The sequence below is a fragment of the Notamacropus eugenii genome, chromosome X (genome assembly GCF_028372415.1).
Source record: "Notamacropus eugenii isolate mMacEug1 chromosome X, mMacEug1.pri_v2, whole genome shotgun sequence".
NCBI lineage: Eukaryota > Metazoa > Chordata > Mammalia > Diprotodontia > Macropodidae > Notamacropus > Notamacropus eugenii.
The window spans coordinates 95,321,727-95,340,966 of NC_092879.1; the positions used below are offsets into that span (position 1 = coordinate 95,321,727).

General features: G+C 44.7%; 1 long non-coding RNA gene across 1 annotated transcript; it reads right to left on the reverse strand.

The window, feature by feature from the left end:
- Window positions 1-512: 512 nt before the first annotated feature.
- LOC140515635 (uncharacterized) lies at window positions 513-1,810 on the reverse strand. Its single transcript, XR_011971110.1, has 2 exons — window positions 1,397-1,810; window positions 513-929 (listed from the first exon to the last, which is right to left on the reverse strand). It is a non-coding gene; the product is annotated as an uncharacterized lncRNA (long non-coding RNA).
- Window positions 1,811-19,240: the final 17,430 nt, after the last annotated feature.

Here is a 19,240-nt window from a genome sequence, read left to right on the forward strand (position 1 = left end):
TAAGAAATGATGATGGGGATGGTTTCATGAAAACAGGGACAGATTACATGGTCTGATACAGAGTCAAGTGAGCAGAACATTGTACAAAATAACAGCAACGTTACATTGATCATCAACTGCCAAAGGCATACCTATCCAGTTTAAAATGTAATGAGCCACAAGAATTCCCAAGGACCTATGATGAAAAATGCAATCCACTTCCAGGGAAAACATTTCTGTATTTCTGTCCTTTCCTTCCCCACAAAGTGGCTAACGTGCAAATGTTTTGCATGACTTCATATGTATAAACAGGCATTGTATTTCTTGCCTTCTCAATGTAGGGTGGGGGACAGGATTTGGTACTGGAAAACTTTTTTAAACGGCCATTTGGGCACCAGTGTTCCCCCCCGCCCCCGCCCCTGCCCGCCCCACGTGTGCAACACTTTTGTTTCATTAGTAGCACTTTGAATAAAACGTCTCTTTTCCCTTGCTTTGTTACTAGGCAGTCAAACTTGCTATAACATCAGAGAAGGGACCTTGTAAAATCAAAGCTTTATTATGGGGGGAGGGGCTGGGGCTTTTGTTTCTTCTGGAGTTTCTTCGGAAACTTCCTCTGAAGTTTCTTCTAGGACTAGTAGTACCATGAAGGCCTGGTCTTTCTCCATGTTGCTGTTCTACAGTATGTCCCTGGGGCAGCTTTCTCCTCAGTAGGGGAAGTCCAGGCTCCCAAGGGAAGAGAACACCAGTTTATAAAATGGGTCCATTCTCCACTGCTTGGAGTCGTGGTTTTTCACAGGAGGGAAGGGTTGAGAAGGGACTTTCAGGATGAGACAGTTAAAACACGTTTCCAGTTTTCAGATTCTGTTGACGCTTCAGTGGTCTCGGGCCTCCACGTTGGAACAGCTACAGTTGCCTGCAGAAGATGACTGTGGTCACCATGAAGATTCCCTCTAGACAGGGAGGCAAGAAAGGGAAAAAAGGGAGCCAGACAAACAGCGTACGTTCAATTGTCACATCGTGTCAGACAGACAGATGAAACCGTTTAGGTGGCTATAGTGGATGGGGAGCAGGAAGGCATACCACCTGACAGAAAATGACAGGAGGCATCGAGGGGGCATGGTGCAAAGAACCCAGGATCTCAAGTCAGGAAGACCTGAGATCAAATCAGACCTCAGACACTTCCCTAGCTACTGTGAACCCTGGGCAAGTCCCTTCATCTGTATCCATCTCACTTTACTCAAATACAAAAAGGGCATCACTACCTCCCAGGGTGGTTGTGAGGCTCAAACGAGATAACATTGGTAAATACCCTTCAGCACGGTACGTGGCACATAGGAGATATCATATGATGGCATATTCCTTCCCTCTCCTAGAAAGGTGAGGGAAGTGGCAGCTCTGCTAGAATCCCTGAACCTACCTGATGCATGCTTGGCATGCTGCTCAGTCACTAGTCAAATGAACTGGCCACAGCTGCTCAGCCTATAAGAATGAGAAAACAAGGGAAGCTAAGGCAACATGGCAGGTTAGAGGCAAGCCAGTTCAACTCTCTCAACATTCCAACTCCAAACAAATTTAAAGTCACATCTCAAATCAAATTTTGAAGCAGCATAACTAACAAAAGGTCAGAGTGAGACATTTTTCCGGTATAAGAAAACTTGGGAGATCAGCAGGAAAAGTTTGTGACACCAGAGTGAAGGCCTGTCCAGAGCCCACACATGGAGTAGCAGCAGCAGCAGCACTTTTGGGAGCTCTCAGCCCAGAGACAGCAAGTGGGGGGAAGGGGAGGGCCTGGGCAACTGGTCAGGAAAAAAATGGACCCTCTGCTGGCACCAAGTACAGCTGGCACTTATTCGGCAACTCTATTACCCACATGCAATTCAGGGTAGCACTTCCTGGGGGGAGAGGACTGCTGGGGGTCAGTCACAAGGGAATAGGGGCCCTGGTCACAGTTCCATGGCAAAGAGAATACTAGTGCAGGTAGCTGCAAGGGGCCAGGGGCCTCTGCTGGGTACAGACCAAGAAAGCAGGGACCACACCTTTCCCAGGATGGCACCACCTCAGAAGCACCAAAAACCTGTAGACCCCCAGGACAAGCTCAGGGAAAAGAAACACAAAAAAGCTTGATGCTTGGGACCCAACTTTACCATAAAGCTCAGAGTCAAGAAATAGGCCAGAAAAGGAGCAAACAACAACATTTGAACATAAGAAACTAGTATGGTGGCAGGGTCTTCCCTGCCAAGACAAACTCATTAGACAACAATGTGAAAAGCAGCTACAAACAAAGCCACAAATAAAAATGCTAACTGCACCCAAGAACAACAAAAATCCCTCAAAGGGTTAAAGAAAGAGCTAAGAATGGTAGAAGAAAAACTGGGAAAAGAAATAAGATGAAAGAAATTGTAAAAAGAATTGTTGTTGTTGTGTTTGTCCTCCCTTCTTGAAGAGGACCGTGACATCAAGATGATGACATGACTTGCCATCTCCAACCGTCCTGATGAATATCAGGCCACTGGATCCAGATGGCACAGGAGAAGAACAAAAAGAATGAACACCTTGGTAAGGGAAAAGAGGCACAAAAAATAACACTTCTCAAAAACAGAATCGGTCCAATGGTAAGAGAGGCACAAACATTCACTGAAGAAAAGATCTCCTTAAAAAAGAACAGGCCAGATGGAAAAAGAGATACAAAAGCTCACTGAGGAAAATAATTCCTTAACAATTAGAATTGCCAAGTGGAAGCTAACAACTCCATGAGACATTAAGAACAATAAAACGAAGTCAAAAGAATGAAAAAACAGAAAGGGATGTGATCTCATCAGAAAAATAACTTACCTGGAAAACAGATCAAGCAGAGATAATTTAAGAATTACCAAACTACCTGAAAGCCACGATCACAGAAAGAGCCTAAACTTTCTATCTGAAGAAATCGACAAGGAAGACTGCCACGATATCATAGAAGCAGAGCATAAAAGAGAAACTGAAAGAATCTATCAATCACCTCCTGAAAGACATCCCAAAAGGACTATTTTATAGAAATCCCAGGAACATCATAGCCAAACTCCAGAGATCCCAGGTCAAGGAGAAAATACTGCAAGCAGCCAGAATGAAACAATTCAAATATTGTGGAGCTACAGTTTACTACATTCAGCAGCTACCACATTAAAGGATCCGAGGATTTGGACTGTGATGTTCCTCAAGGCAAAGGAGCTACGATCACAACTGAGAATCACCTACCCAGCAACACTGAGGATAATCCATCAGGATAAAAAGCAGATAGTCAATGAAACAGGGGACTCTCAAAGGAGGACTCCCCATGAAAAGATCAGAGCTGAAGAGAAAATCTGACTTTCACGTACAATACTCCAGAGGATCATAAACAGGCAAACGGGAAAGAGAAATAATAAAGGTTAAACTGTTTATACTGCTACATGGGAAGATGATGGGCAACTAGTTGGCACAAAGGATAGGGCACTGGGCCCTGAGTCAAGAAGATTCATCTCTGCGAGTTGAAATCCAGCCTCAGACACTTGCTACCTTTGTGGCCTAGCCCAAGTTACTTAACCCTGTTTGTCTCAGTTTCCTCATCTGTAAAATGACCTAAAGAAGGAAATGGCAAACCACTCTCCAGGATCTTTGCCAAGAAAACCCCAAGGGGGATCACAAGGAGTCAGACACGGCTGAGAAACAACTCAACAACATAGGAAGATGATGCCTGTAATGCCTAAGAACTTTATTATTATCAGGGCAGTTCAAAGTTCACATAATCAGAGGGCATGGGTGTGAGTTGATTATTAGAACGATTGTGAAAAAAATGAAGGGGTGAGAAAGAGTGATGCACTGGGAAAAGGAGAAAAGAAGCATAATGGGGGAAATTTTCCCACATAAAAGAGGGTATAATGGAGAGGAAAATGAGGGAAGGGTGGAAGGCAATGCTTGAACCTTACCAGTTCTTAATTAGAACTGGTTCAAAGAAGGAACATATATACATATACATGTGTGTGTATACACACACACACACATATAGATATAGATATAGATGTATGTATACACACACACAAACACATGCAATTGGGTACAGAAACGTAAGTTACTCAAAAGGAAAATAGAAAGGAAAGACCCTAAGAGGACAGGGACAGAGGGGATGACAAAAAGGAGAAAAGATTAAATGAGGGAGTTGTCAGATACAAAATAAGACTTTTGAGGAGGAAAAGGATCAAAAGAAGAAACAGAAGAAAATGGGATGGAGGGAAAAACAGTTAACAATCCTAACTGAATGTGATGAGCTCACCCATAAAACAGAAGCAGATAGCATAATAGAAACCAGAATCCAACAATACACTGTCTACAAGACAAATACGTTGTCTACAAGAGAAACACCAGTAATAGACAGAGTTAAAATAAAGGGTTGGAGCAGAATCTAACATGCATTAGCTGAACTAGAAAAAGACAGGGGTAGCAATCATGATCTCAGACAAAGCAAAAATAGACCAAATTAAAGAGAGATGGTTGAGGAAACAACATTTTGTTAAAAAGGTACAATAGATGCTGAAGCGGTATCAAAAACTTACACCAAGTTTCTCCGATAAATGCCTCATTTCTTAAATATGTACTGAGACTAGAACTGAGTCACATAGAAAGATATAAAAGTCATTCCCCATTTGATAAATGATCAAAGGATATAAACTGGCAGATTTCAGAAGAAGAAATCAAAACTATCTAATCATATGAAAAAACGCTCTCCATCACCACTGATTAGATGCCGGCAAATTCAAAACCTGAAGAAATACCACACACCTACTGGAAATGGCAAAAGCTGGAGGGAATGAATGAAAAACAGGTACACGAATGTGTCTTTTTATGCGTGGCTTGGACTAGATGGTTCCTGCCTGAGGTCCTTCCTAGCTCCCAGTTGTCCTAGCTTTCAGTTGTTTTCAACTGTCTGTGTGACCCCATTTGGGGTTTTCTTGGCAAAGATGCTGTACTGTGTTTGCCATACCCTTCTCTACGTCATTTTTCAGATGAGGAAACTGAGGCAAACGGGGTGAAGTGACTTGCCTGGAGTCACGTGGTCACATCTGAACTCAGGATGTCCTGATTCCAAGCCCAGCATTCTATTCAGTGCACCATCCAATGAAGGTTGATGGAAGAGTGAACTGACCCAAGCCCTCTGGGAAGCAATTTGAAACTAGGCTCAAAGAGCTATAAAACTCCAAATATACCCTTTGACTCAGCAATACCACTTCTAGGTCTATGTCCCAGAAACACTAGAAGAAAACAGAAAAGGACCTATATTTAGAGCTGCTTTTTATGGTGCCAAAGTACTGGAAATGGAGATGCCCATCAATTGGGAAATGGCTTAACTAGTTGTGGCTTAGTACTTCCGAGTACTATCGTGCTGGGGAAAATGACTTAGAGGAGTTTCCCAAACCCATGGCAAAACTCAGGTGAACTGATGTCAAAGCAAGTGAGGAGAAACTGGAGATCACTGTGCGCACTAACAGCAATGTCCTCATGAGGATCAACTGTGACGCCAGAGGATCAGTACAATGATCCAAGACAATTCCAAAGCACTCATCAGGAAAAAATGCAGTCCACCTCCAGAGAGAGAAATGATGAACTCTGAGTGCAAATTGAAATGTACTCTTGTCACTTTTTTTTTCTAATAGGGCTAATATGGAAGTGTGTTTTGCATGAGTCACAAATATAATTAATACACTGCTTGCCTTCTCAGTGGCTGGAGAAAGGGATGGGAGAAAGGGAAAGAACTTGGAACAAAATTTAAGAAGAAAGTCGTTAAAAATAAGATTTTAAAAATAATGAGAAAATAGAACGGGGACTAAAACAAAAGAAACACACACCAATCAAGGCAAGGAGCACAAAATCCTGTCTACAAGGGCAGGAGAAAAGAAAGAAAAGCCATAGTTCACAGGCTTGAGACCCCGTAAGAATGACTGAGGCCTCATAGGAATGTTCCCTAAGCCAGTTTTCCCCCTCGGGTCACACATTTTTAAAAAGACCTTGTTGCCATGCCCCTCAGCCCAGAAGTTCTGGAATCCTCCAGGTCAAGGAGCCTTCTCTCTCTACAGACTGAGGCTGACCAGACATTAAGCGGAAAGGGGAAGACAAGGAGCAGCGCAGCCTCCCTCCCAAAGAAGCTTTGTGTCCCAAATTCTGCCCAGCAAAAGGCTAGATAGTTGTGCCCCCATCCCCTGCAGGATCCTGAACAGACCCACTTGCCTCCCGCCCCCCCACCCCCCCAGCGCCCAGCTCCTTCTCCTGCTCTGCTTGCTGATGGCTTGGGTTGTCCATCCTCGTTGCTGTCCGGAGGTCTGTCCTGGGGTCCAGCTCAGTGTTGGTCCTCTGGTTCCCCAGAAAGCTGGAACCACAGAGGGACAACACTGGGCAGGGCCTCTGGGGGGAGGGAAGGCAGAAGTGAAATCCAGCAGGCCCTACATCTGCAAGAGAAAGGGGCTCCAATTACCCCCACCCCCAGGCTGAGGGCCTGAGGCAGCAGCCACAGAAACCCCGCAAATTCCTGTAGTGCCACACAAACACAGATTGAGGACCCGGGGACAGGAACCCCCAACCTCAGATGGAGGGAGCAAAGGAATCTGAAAAACAGCTGCCCGCCCCAGGCCCCCCCCTGCCCCCCCTACCCCCCCAGCCCCACAGGCTCCAGGCCCTCCTAGATCCCAGGATTCCCACGAACAACCACGGGTTTGGGGCCCAGAACAAGCTAGGTCACTTCTCCCCCTCACCCCACTGGCTCAGGCCAGTAGGCAGAAAAAATGGCGGCCCTGGCCCCAGCCCCTCATCCTCAATCCAAAACGGCGGCCCGCCCCAGGCCCCCCCCCCTACCCCCCCAGCCCCACAGGCTCCAGGCCCAGGCCCTCCTAGATCCCAGGGTCCCTACAAACAACCACGGGTTCAGGGTTCAGGGCCCAGAACAATCAAGGTCACCCCCCTCCCCCCATCCCAACCCCGACCCAAAGGCTCAGTCTTCCCCCACCTCTCCCAAAGTCCCAGGGCAGCCAAGGTGACACCCCCCCCCCCCCAGGCTCGGGCCTTTAGGGTGGCTGAGTCCCCCTTCCACTCCAGGGCCGAAGCACAGAGGAAATGGCCGGCCGCCCCAGGCTCCCCCGAGGCCCCCCCCCCCCCCCCCCCCCCCCCCCCGTCCTTACCCCTCCAGCCCGCCCCACTGCCCCCATCGTCACCACCCCAGCCGCCTGTGGGCCCCATGCCCTTAGGGGGCAGACGGTGGGAAGGGGGCCCCAAAGGCCCGGGAGGGGGGGGGGCCCCAGGGCCCATCGGCCTCCCGCGGCTCCCCGAAGCTTGTGAGGAGAAAGCGAAGCGAAAGCGCCAGAAAGCTGGGAGGAAGTGGGGGCGGGGCCAAGCCGCAGCCCCCCCCTTCTCCTTCCGGCCCCTGCAGCCTGGAAACTGCCCCGAGCCAGGGGCGCCTCGGAAACCCCGTGCCTGGGGCCCCGCCACCAACCTATCCCGAGGCGGTTGGGCCCCTGCGGGGAGACCCCCGTCTAGTCCCTTCTCGCGCCTCCCCTCCGCCCCCATCCAATCCCGTGGACTCGTGGCCACGTGCCCCCCGCCCCCGCCCTGAAGGTGCTGCGCTCCCTCGGGGGTTGGGGGGGGGAGCCGCAGGGGCCGTCGGGAATCGGGTCCAGCTGGGTGTGTTTGTGGGCGTGGTTTTGTATTCCAGGATGCTTGCCCTGTGTCCTTGCTGCTCCTTTCGTGTCACTGTTAGTAGCCATAGTGGGTCTGTCCTTTCCACTGCTAATATGCCTCTCATTAGTGGAGACAAAAAAAGCAGATTAAAACGTTGGCTTTCCCTGGCCCCAGTTTTGGTTTCCCAGCCATCACAAGCAGAGGGCCTTCTTTTGTGGGCCTCTTTCTTCCAAAACAACAGCCCAAACCGCTGAAGCCCTTGGGAATTCTGGGCTCCCCTGAGGCTGCCTCAGCTGCTCCACCAGGTGCTTTTGTGCCGTCCCTTCTCCATGCCTTTGAATCCAGCCTCTTTCATCACTTTCTTCTGGCTTCTGTGTTCTGTACAGGATTTTGGAAAGCCAATATCGACTGGGGAATTCCCAAGTATCTCTACTGCTGTCTTGCAGCCTAGTCTGACCTTTCCTCTTTTCTTACCAGAACCCACAGGCCAACCTCCAGCTCCTTTGTAGGAGATAGCTACCCTCAACGGAAGATAAACTCCACGAGAGCAGGGTCTTTCAGCTTCTGTTTGTACTCTGCAGTTAGCACTGTGCCTGACTCCCAGTAAACACTTCAATACTTATCTAACCCTTTTCATTCAGCAGGAAGATTGCTTCCTTTGGCTTCACAGAGCGTCTTCTAAGCAGCCTAACTCTCCTGAACTGACTGGTGCTGTCAAATTTTGGCCCACGGGGTCTTACCTACCCTTCCTCCAAATCCTTCGGCCAATCCTCTAGTAAAGCAGAGGGTTGCCCATCTGACTGTTCCCTGGCTTTCATCTCCTCCTCTAGCACCAGCTCTAATATCAAGTGCTCACTTCTCTACAACACTTCCATTATTTCCACCCCAACAGCCAATTTGTCCTTTACTGAAAAGAATCAGATCTAAAGTAAAATTCCTCCTTGTTCCTTCACTTTTTGAAGGATGAAATTATCATTATAATAAAGGAAAAAAAAAGATTAGGTACTCTGGTTTTGGCACAGTAAGAATTTCAGCATATATCAGGAGAACTGGATTCTCTCATGGACCTCAAGACTGGCATCCATTTCCCAAGCTCATCCCTTTCTCTCTAGGTAGCCTGTTGCACATTCTGACAACAGTATCAGTTCTCTTTCAATCTCCTTTGACTTCTACCTCATGCTCTCCACCATACTTTTCCCTTCCAGTTGCTGGATGTCCTCATAGGAACATATATCCTTAACAGACAATTTTACCCTAACCCCTTTTTTCCCCCAAATGAAAATGTTCATATTTTATTTTTTAATTACATTCAAATAGCAATTTTCAATATTCATTTTTAAAAACTGAGTTCCAAATTTCTCGCTACCTTCTCCCCTTCTTGAAGGCAAGCAGTTTGATTATAGATTTTACATGTGCACTCATGCAAAACACATTTCCACATTAGCCATGTTGCAAAAGAAAATAGACCAAAAAATCCTAAGAAAAATAAAGTTTAAAAAGCACTTTGATCCGCATTCCAACTTCATCAGATAGTTCCCTGGAGATGCATAGCATTTTTCATCATCAGTCCTTCAGAACTGTCTTGGATCACTGTACTGCTGAGACTAGCTAAGTCATTCACAGTTGGTCATTATACAATATTGCTGTTACTGTGCACAATGATCTCCTGATTCTGTTCATTTCACTATGCATCAGTTCATGTGAGTCTTCCCAGGTTTTTCTGAGAGCATCCCACTCACCATTTCTTATACCATAAGTAGTATTCCATCCCAATCACATATCACAACTGGACCAGCTGTTCCCCACTTCATTATCAGGCCTCAAAGCCACATATGGCCCTCTAGGTCCTCAAGTTCAGTCCACATGTGGCCTCAAGGCTGCAGGTTCCCCACTCCTGTAACCTGTTAAGTGTCTCCTAGTCTAATATTCTTTCCAACTCTGGCTTTCTCTTATGAGGGCAGTATTATCCTTCAATCATAACTGTAGGAATTTCCTTTATTTAGAGAGCACAATCAGTGCTTTTTCTGAGCAGATTTTAGGAACCTAACAAATTCCCCATGCCCCATTCTCCAATAATCTATGTACAAGGGAAGGGCTACAGCTTCCTTCCTGTTTTGTGCTCTAGTTTGATTTCTGGTCCAATTTCAATAGGTCAGTAGCAGGGAGTGATAGACTTGCTCACAAAAGCCTTAGGTCCAAGTCTAAGTTTTGCCTTTTACTAGCTGTGTGACTGTGCAAAAGTTATATAACCTCTATGGGCCTCAGTTTCCTAATCTATAAACTGAAAGGGTTAGACAGAATTACCGTTAAGGTCTCTTTCAGCTCTAAATCTATGATTCTACTAGTGCCTACTCTGAACAAGGCTGTGTGCTAGCAACTGGGACACAAAGAAGAAAAATTACATAAGGCCTGTGTCCAACAAGCTTATATTCTACTAGCAAGTACACAACATGAACATAAATAAACATGAGATACAATAAAGCACAGTAGTGCAAAAGGAGAAAACTAACCAAAATATTAAAAGAAAAATTAACGATAGGGCAGCCAGGTGGTATAGTGGATAAAGAACCCGTCCTGGAATCAAGAGAACCTGAGTTCACATTCAGTCTCAGATACTTCCAAGCTTTGTGAAGCTAGGTAAGTTATTCAACCTCTGTCTGCCTCAGTATCCTCAACTGTAAATAGGGAGAACAAATAAATTAATGCTTATTATTCCCTTCTCTTCCCCTCCCTTTTCCCACCTTGGAAAGGGCCAGAGGCAACATGTTGTAGGAGAAAAAATGCTGGACTTGGATTAAAAATCAAGCAAGTAACAATACATAAAAGTTTACATTCTCCCTGAGGTATAGGCCTCCATTTTCTTAGCTATAAAATGAACATTGCAGCACCTGCAGTCCTTATTTCACAAAAGGGGAAAACCTGTGTCCAGATGGAATGGACTCACTCAGCATAGTCCAGGAGCTCAGCAGGTCACAGCTGAAGGGCCCTGGAGGTAGGCCTGCCTCCGACATGCTCTGAGAAGTTGCAAAAACCCAATGCAGCTCACCTAGCCCTCTGCTCCAGGACTGACCCTGAAGAGTGAACTCATTACAGCCAAGAAACCTGCTGAAAAAAGCCCTTACCTTTGCTTCTCTGTTTTTTTGTTAGAAGGAAAAATATGGTGGCATCATCCATGCACCATGCCTGCTCCTGGCCAGAGGGATGAGAAGAACTTCCAAAAGGAAAATTTTGGAATCCAAGCATCTCCAATTGGAGCAAATAAATGTCTGTTGATTGAATTTCGTAATTAGGTCATAAGAAGTGAAGAAACATGTTTTAATTCCTGTGTTTAAAATCAAAATTTATCCCATCTTTCAATGCATATTTTGTGGGGAAGGATCATTCATGATGAATCAAAAACCAATCCAGAATGTCTTGGCATTCCCCAAATGGCGCAAAAATGCAACCAAGATTTTTCTTTTCCTTTCTAATGTTGCCTGCCTGACATGCTGAAAAATAGCCTGCAGTTGATATCTATTCCCAATTAAGAAAAGTTTGCCAATTTATAAGGCACAAATACGTATTTTAACACAACTATTCCTTCAACTAAGCTTCTGTGTTAAATTCTGATATTATAGAAGCAAATTCAGCAAAGCAGTCAACATTTATTAAAAGCCTATTATGTGCAAAGAACCATGTTAGGTGCTAGAGAGAGAGAGAGATGAAAAATGACACATTTCCTGACTTCAAAGAGTATAGATTCTGATTCAGGGGAATTCACATACTTTCTTGTAGACATATTATATTACTCCTAAGAATGCCAGGTTTTAACCTCAGTGTAATCTCCTGAATTCTGCATTTCATTCATCAAACTGATATATAAATGTAAGGTATTAGATCATTCCTTCACTAAAGTCTTCCTCTGAGCAAAAGCTCTGGCAGATCCTACTGAACCAGAAAGGCTCTAATGATAGGCTAAGGTTTCACATTGGATCCTGGATCATCTCTAGTCATCCTAATGAATATCTGGCCACTGGACCCAGATGGCTCAGAAGAAGGAAGTGAGGTTGGTGACCTTGCACTACCCTCCCTCACTCAAATCAAAGTCAACTGCAAGTCATGTCATCGTCTTGATGTCATGGTCTTCTTCAAGAATGAAGGACAAAAACTACAACAACAAGTATAGGTCCAGCAATGAACTGAATATGTTTTAAGAGGACCAGCCTTGCAAAATTTTACATCAGAGAAGCTCATCACCAGGTTGGCTACAGAGTGAAGGACTTTTCTCTTTTTGGTACAAAAAATGGTCTCAAAGACCATGTCCTAAGTCAAGGTCAGTCAAGTCAACAAACATTTATTAAGTGCCTGCTATGTGCTAAGCAATGGGGATATAAAAAGAGGCAAAAGGGTAGTCCCTGTCCTCAATGAGCTTACGATCTAATGTGGGAGATTACAAGCAAACATATACGTACACATAAGCAATATACAGAATAGAAACAAAATAAGAGAGAGAAAGCGCTAGAATTAAATAGAGCTAGGGAAGGTTTTTGGTAAAAGATGGGATTTTAGTTGGAACTTAAAGGAAGTCAGGGAGGTCAATAGTCAGAACAGAGAATGGAAAGCGTTCCAGGCCCAGGGGACAGCCAGAAAAAATACCTGGAGCCAAGAGATGGAGTATCTTGTTTATGGAACAGTCAGTGTCACTGGATTGAAGAGTACATGCCAAGGAGGAAGATGCAAGAAGATTAGTCACTGAAGCATTAAAAGCATTATTGGGTACCCTCCCTTGAGGAATTACAGGGAGCCAGATTCCACTTTCAGCCGGCAACCAAACCAAACCCCAAAACTTCAGAGACCCTGACTTCAATAGTGACTTCAATAGCTACTGTACCACAAGAAAGGAAGAAGCCCCAGGCAAGCTCCAAAACCTTGAGTCACTCTGGCAGAGTTAGCCAAAGGATAAGACCCCAAAGTCCTTTCCTACCATCAGGAAGTTTGATCCCTAGGAATCTTCATCCTACTGCCTCAAGCCCCACTAGCATGTATCAGCAGCAGGATCACCCACTTCCCCAATACCTATTCTGCTGAACCAAGAACCCTATAAAAACTAGCAGACTTCACCAATTTGGAGTGTACAATGATCCTCCTTGACGTCCCCTTGATAAAGAAGGCTTGCTTTGCTATCATGTTAGTGGGCTCTGGATCTCATATTGGTATACCAAACCTTCTTAAACCTGTTTTGAGACAGATGTCCAGAACAAAGTACAGTGACTTTCATCTTAGGATCAATTAAGGAAAACGGGGTGGGGGGATGATTGACTTGGCAAATCAAACTGCTGACCCTTCCCATGAAGTTTCTGCCTCATCCCTCAGTCACAGAATCATTCTTGGATCATCACAAAAAGAAGGGGACAGTGAAATGTTAAGAATTTTTCTAGCAGCACACAGTCTCTAGTAGGCCCTACTGAGCTCCAGAAGCCAAGAGAATTTCAGAGGATTTGGAGCATCCAGTCCAGGAGTTCTCTTACTTTGTGTCACAAATCCCTTTGGTGATTTGGGGAAGCCTCAGAATCATGTTTGTAACTGTGTAACATAAAATAAGTAGGATTGCAAAGGAAATAAATTATATTAAAATACAATTATCAAAATATTTTTAAAATATTGAAAGGGCAAAAAGGCAAATTCAAAGATACAAAGTTAAGAACTCCCGATCTAATCCAATCCCTTCCTTTTACAGATGAGGAAACTGATGGCAGAGAGAGGAAGTAACCTGCCCAAGGACATAGAACCAGTAAATGACAATCTAGGAGCCAAACCTACAACTTCCAAGGCCAGCCAGACTCAGTGCTTTCCCACTAGGCAGGGATTTCTTGAGTACACATTGGGCAGTCGAATCTGTCTCTGATGTCCTAGCAAAGTCAGAGGTTCATCACCACCCCAAGGTTGGCCAGTTAGAGAGGAGTTATTTTAACAACAGTATCTCTTGAAGACCATCTAGGAAGAGAGGCTATGATCTGCATGAATGGAGGAAAAGCGATACTGTAGATCCTTGAAGTCTTGAGGTCATTCAGCAGTCTGTCTGGCATTCTCCCTGGTGATAAACCCACTTGAAAGCAGACAGAACACTAAGCAGAAGTGTATGCATGACAGCACGGAAGGAGTGAGCACACTAGAATAGATAAAATGAGAACCTCCTCCTCCATTTTATCTAAAAACGCTAAGAGGCTCTCTGAGTCTTTGCAACCTAACCTCTGGAGCAAAAGTGGAAACTGGAGTTGATTTGTTGAGCTGCTGACTTCAGTGATGCTTGTCACTGTTGGGGCTCGAGCTGATGCTAACTTCAGAATCTGCTGCATTTTTGAGGTTGATTTCTAGGCAGTCAGTCTCCACAATTCAACGTGGGCTACTTTTTCATTTACCAACACAAACACTGACATGGAGAATACATTTGACAGCTGCATTCCCAATCTACTTGTCTCTGTATCCCCAGACCTGGCACAGTGCCTGGTAGAGGAGGTACTTAATCAATGCTTGTCAAACTGATTCAAAAATGATTGTATATTAGGCCAGCTGTGTTGACAGCATGCAAATCAATCATTCTGGAAACAGTACCTGCCTTGGAACCAAAGGACCTGGGTTTCAATGCTGGGTCATCCAAGGCCATATCTGTGCAGCTGTGGGTAAGAGACATCACCTCTCTGGGCCTGTTTTCTCCTTTGAAAAATGGCAGGGGGAAGTGAACTAGATAAACAAGTTCCTTTCCATCTTTATGATCCAATGAATCAAAAGTTTGTACAAATGGTGAGCATATCAGGAACAAACAAGCAGTTTGTGGGGAAGGAAAGGGAATGAGCATTTATTAAGGGCCTACTACGTGCCAGGCACTGAGCTATGTGTTTTACAATTGATTCCATTTAATCCTCACAAAAACTTGTAAGGTAGGAGCTATTATTATCCTCATTTTATAGTTGAGGAAAGCAAGGCAGATAAAAGCCCAGGATGATGCTATAACTTCCAATCCTGTCATGTCTACTCTTTCCTGTCCCCAGTGAAGGAGGCCAAAGTATGTGGATAGCCAAGCCCAGTCTGCCACACAACCCAAAGGAGTCTGGGACCCAGCCCAGCACTAAACTTACCCTATTACTAAGATGCTGGGTCTTACAGGAAGGAAATGACTGTCCACTGGTTAAGACTGAATTCAGAAATTAACTTGGGGGGAAGAATGTAAATGCTTGGTAGCAGTTTCTTAGCTTTGAGTCTATTCTGCCCAGATATCAGAGGAAGGTGGACAGAGTAGTGTAGCTCCATTTGGGGTGGGGGTGGGGTATTTGTACCTCTCTTGTGACTATATCTACTTAGCAAATATCTCAATATTTACAAAAAATGAAAGAAAGAAAGAAAAAGAAATGGAGGTAGACAGAGGTTAAGTGACCTGTCTGGGGTCACTCATGTAGTAAGTGTCTGAGTCTAAATTTGCACTCAGGGCTTCCTAACTGACAGCTGGTATGAATGTTTCCTTCTATATGCTCAATTGAGTTAATTGATAGAGGAATCAATGGTCCTCCCCTGGGCCTTGATGTCAGGCATGATCACCTCATTTCTTTCAAGCTCCTTCCCCAAAATACTAGGGGTGGGGAGTTGTTGTGGCTTTTCCTTCATTCTCAAAGAGGACCAGTACCAAGACATAGGGGTAGATCAGGCGCCATTAGTGATCTTTAGTGACCAAGCAGCTCGAAGTCCCCCAGGAACATAATATGCTTTTGAAAAGGCTGCCTTGACACTGGGCCACTGTTCAGGGAACCACAGACTCCCAGGCTTAGAAGGGACTTCATAGGTCATCCCAGAGTGAATCAAGCATCTCCAGCCCCCACTCAGATGCTTTTACCACCTTTTACGAAAGCCCACATCAGCTTCAGAGACCTTTGCTAGGGCCTACATCTGTCACTTCCAAGGACCAATCTGGCTGACTGGCCATCATGGCTCCCTGCCCAGACCCCTTTCTGCAGAATTTATGGAAAACAAATCCTGCTCTGGAGCTGTCATTGGTTAGCTGCTCCTGTGGTAAGAAAAAACTTTCCCCTCCTGATAAGGGGGCCACTGACTTCTTAGTAAATTGATGTGACCAAATGGATAAATAGAGCCATCTGTGCAAACACTAGTTCGTTGAAGCACATCCAATAAATTCATGCCAAAGAGCTGATGGAGAATAAACCTTATTTCAGTTCAATTCTTGGTGATATCATGTGGCCCCAGCCACAACCTAAGGTTTTATAGAGCCTGTTTCCATCAGCATTTGACTTCCAAGCATGGGTAGTGACTCATTCGCAGAGCACAGAATAACTCCATCAGAGATGATTGAAGATGGCATACCTCTCCAAATGAGAGGTTTGGAGATGGGTGGAAAGAATGATGGCCTGGGGGAAGCAATTACGTTTTGAGGACTGAACAAATTGCACAGCCAAAGGCTAAAAACAGTCCTAGTGGGAAAGCAGGTAAATACATCTACTGATGACCCTTCCCTTCCCCCCCCCCACTCACCCCCATCCTCCTTCCCTTCTTTGCTTTCCCAGCAGCTCTGGTTTCTTCTGTTCAAAGTCAACACATTTTGGAAAACAAGTCCACTCTAAGAAGATTTATTCCAATGGGAAACTTGGAAGCAGCCTCTATTCTAGACAATGGTCTGGATGCACTGTTGGTGGGTCAGTCACAGAACAGGAGATTAGCTCCCAGTTCAGCTGATCCAGCTTAATTTACTATTCTTAAGACAACACTTTAAGTTTTGCAAAGCACTTTCCAAATCTCATTTTATCCTCACAACAACCTTTGGAGATGGGTGCTATTATTATCATCCCCATTTTACTGATGAGGAAACCAAGCTAGACAAAGGTTAAGTGACTTGCCTAGAGTCTCACCACTAGTGAACTGCTGAGGTCACATCTGAATTCAGGTGCTCTGTGCACTATGGCGCCACCTAGTGTATCAATGTGCCTCTGAAGAACCTTGGGTAGTTGGAGGTCTTGATATTTACTGACTTAAAAAGCATACCAATTATTAAGAATTTGCCATTGCTCTATGCTTTAACACTACAGTATCCAAAAAGATCAGAGCCCAACAACTGATAGGATGGTGATGCACAGACCTCTTCCCAAGAGGGGGAAAAGTGGGGAAAGTAATCAAATATTTTTTTGTGGTGGCAAAGAACTAGAAACAAAGTAGATACCCATCACTTGAGAAATGACTAGGCAATAAAAGACATAGATATAATCTAATCTCATACAGTTAAACACAAGGAATAGAAGAATTTGGAAAAATAAAAGAGTGAAATAGAACTAAGAAAGCCATATTTACAGTATCATGAAGATGCAAAGAATAACAAAATAAAGATGAATGCTCTATCATGGCAACCAATCCTGAGGCAAAGACTGACACCTCCCTTCTTCTGTTGGAGGTGAGGGGCTATTTGTATGCTGCATATGCTGTCACACACTGCGGCCTTTTTCACTGTTCAGCTATTTTTCTTTATTACAAGGGAAGGCTCATGAAAAGGTGAAGAAGTATATACAAAAATATTAAAAAAAAGTCAATGAAACTTAAAAATCAATAGGCAAATAAATGAGAAAGTGATGCAACTCAGCAAATGCCTGAAATAAATCAAGCCACAGTCCAACAGTGTCACAAACAACCACATCATATTAGCAACTATACGTTAGATGGGTAAGACCAGTTGGTTTGAGCCAATTCTCTTTTCAATTCCTATGTCCTAAGGGAGAAAAGAAGAAGCAAGAATATAATGGCAATTGTGCGTTCAGATATATAAAGGGACTAGCATCAAAGCCAAGGCAACATTTTTTTGTGCCTTTGCTCAAGCCTCTGAAAATGTAAATTGTTCCAAGATGTCAGAAATAGATGTGGAGTTAGAAGCAAGATCGTTGTTCAAAAGCCCAGTGCAGGAAAGAACAGAGGAGAACAGCTGTGTTGCTGGGGTCAGGGACTTGGAATCAGTAAAATCTCAAATGACACACAACATGATTTCATGACTCGATCTGAACTGTTGTGTGAATGTTGGGTATAGCTTGACAGCATGGAAGAGTATGAAGGGGCTAGGTTTAGGGTCCAAAGATTCAAGAGGCAAACCCTAGCTCTGCCAACTTAGCAGCTTTGTGATACTGGACATGAACTTAAAGTGTCTTAGGTCTGTTTCCTCTCTGTGAAATTAGGCGGGTGGAATGAGAACTGTCTAAAGCCTCGATAGCTAGCCTTAGATATCTTTTTATGAAAAAAGTCATGCAAGTTTTTACAGAATTCTCAGAGAACATACAATCTCTGAGCTCTAGGTTTAGTAGGTTTTGAGTCTCATTAAGTAATAATAATAATGTAGCTAACATCTATATCGAGTCATTAGGTGCCAAGCACCATGCTAGCTAACTGCTGGGACACAAAGAAAGGGAAGGAGCAGTTGAATGAGGGAGACGATATTCAAACTGTGTGCAAACAAGCTCGAAACAGGATAAAGGGAAAGTCATTTGTGGAGGGAAGGAACTAGAATGAAGTGGACTTGGGAAAGGCTTCCTGGAGAAGGTGGGATTTTAGCTGAGACTTGAAAGAGGCCAGGGAAAAAAAGAGGAAGAGATGAGGGAGAACATTTCAGGGAGAGGGGACAGCAGGGGATAATGCCTGTGGTTGGGAGATGGAAAGTCTTGTGGGAGGAACAGCCAAGAGGCCAGGAGTGGGGGGCACAGGTTAGAAAGGGCTTGGAAAGCCAAACAGGATTTTAGATTGGAGCCTGGAGATGATTGGGAGCCACCGGAGTTTACTGAGCAAGGGAGTGATGTGGTCAGACCTGTGCTTTATATTTATAGGAAGATCCCTTTAATGGCTGAGTGAAGAACAGACGAGGAGGGAGAGATTTGTGGCAGGAAGGCCAACCAACAGACTCTTATAACAGTTCAGGTAAAATTGACAGGCCTTGGTAACGAACTGGATATTGGGTGTGAGAAAGAGTGAAGACACCCAGGTTGTGTCTGGATGATGCTTCAGGAATATTTGGAAGGGGAAAAGGTTTTTAGGGCAAGATAGTGAGTTCAATTTGGGATATGTTGAGCTGATGATGTCTACTGGGAAAGTCTTCTTGTAGAAGGTGGGATTTTAGCTGGGACTTGAACGAGGCCAGGGAAGCCAAGAGGAAGAGATGAGGGGGAACATTCCAGGGAGAGGGGACAGCAGGAGAAAACGCCTGTCCTTGGGACATGGCCAGGAGGCCAGTGTCAGACAGAGTACGTGGGGTGGATCTAGTCTGAGAAGTCCAATGGTCAGCTGGAAATAAAGAACTGGAGGTAAGCAGGGAAATTTGGGATGAATAATCAGATTTGAGAATCATGAGCATAGAGATGACTCCAATGGGAGCTGAGGAGATCAAGAGAAGAAGAAGGCCCAGGACAGAGGCCTGCTAACCCAGGTGTGGCCTGGAAGAAAATTCAGCCAAGGAGACTGAGAAGTGGTCACACAGGTAGGAGATCCAAGAGAGATTAATGTTATGAAAAGCCTACAGAGAAGAGAGTATCAAGGAGAGGAAGGTGACTAATGGTGTCAAAAGCCACAGAGGTCA